A 1,561-nucleotide genomic window follows, 5' to 3' on the forward strand; every position below is an offset into this window, starting at 1 on the left:
TAAGTTCAATGTGAAGGAATATGTAGAACCTGCATTGGATTACATGCCGTCTTGCAGGGTTAGGGGGAGGAGAGGGAGGGAGAGAAAATTTGGAACCCCAAAACTTGTGGAACTGAGTGTTGTAAACTAAAAATAAAAATAAATTTAAAAAAAATTTTTTAAAGTGAAACAAGTAGCTATTTATACCTGCTGATTGGTAGAGATTGCAAGATGAATGGAAATATACCCTGAGGATAACCCAGCATCCTTATATGAAAATTTTTAGAGCAGCATTCAGAAGCTCAACATTATTCAGGATAACATTGTGTGAAACAAAAGAAAAGTGGCTATTCAGAAAACAGATGGTTATACAGAAAGAATAGTATACCTGTTGGAGAAAAATGTATTCTTAGCTACAGGAGATGATACATAAGGGGGTTATCATCTCAGTATAGCTGGTTTCACTTAAAGAAATCTGCCAATGAGACCATATAAGGGAAGAGAATTTTCCCAGGACTCTGGAAATCCTCTACCTTCAGGAGCTAAGGCAAGAATGAGAAGGTGAAGAACAAAGCTGCAGTAGCAAATGTCCCTCTCGCTTAAAATAACTGAAGTCAGAATACTTTGAGACAGGGCTATGTCTAAGGAGGAGAGGGGAAAAGGTCTTTGTGTTACACAAACATGCCAGGGAAATTCCTGGTGCAATATCAGGGAGTTTGGCATGGGCTACTAAAGGAAAGGTGGCAAAATGTTTCTCACTGGAAACTACCTCAGGATGCTTACTGAAGTTAGCCTCAGGGGTTCATTTGGGAATGGTCTTTGTCCATTTCTCCCATGCAAGGAGCTATTTAATTCCAACACCCTCCCCCTTCCAAGCTTTTGGGTAAGGGCAACAATACAGGAATAATAAATATAAGGTAGTTTCGGGACAAGGGAGTAGGATCTAGTGGAGGGTTGTTATTATTTTTAAGGATGGGTGGAGATATGGGTGTTTCTGTAGGCTTCAGGGAAAGCAACCACAAGACAGAGGTTGGAGAATAGAGGGGTGATTGACAGTATAGCAATCTCCTGGAGAGGATAAGATAGGAAGTCATGGGATCAATGGCAAATATAGAATGCATGACCTTTGTGATATGGCAAAAATTGTCTGGGGATTTGTTGATAGATACTGATACCAATTTATACAACCAATAATGCAGAGATGCGATGAAAACCAATTTATCAATGTCCAGTGCACAGACTCACAATATAAAAAAATCAGAACCCTTAGTTAGCTACAGTTTCAGCAACCTTATATAGGTTTTAGTTGCAAAAATGGGATGAGTACAATCAAATTTCAGAGAGCAAATAAGGGAAGGTGATGATTTATAGAGCAAAGAACAGGTGGCAGAAGGGGAATATCTGTCAAATAAAACAGGAAACCAACTAATACTAGGTGACATCTCAAGTGGTTTGTATTTAGAGCAGAAACTAATCAGGTAATGCCACGACTATACTTGATGTCTCAGCTTGATTTTGCAGACTCTAGCTAACTGTCTGCTCATCTTAAGCAAACGGCAGCAAGAGAGTTGCCCAAAATTCT

This window comes from Trichosurus vulpecula, chromosome 6 (assembly GCF_011100635.1).
Source record: "Trichosurus vulpecula isolate mTriVul1 chromosome 6, mTriVul1.pri, whole genome shotgun sequence".
In the NCBI taxonomy this organism is placed as follows: domain Eukaryota; kingdom Metazoa; phylum Chordata; class Mammalia; order Diprotodontia; family Phalangeridae; genus Trichosurus; species Trichosurus vulpecula.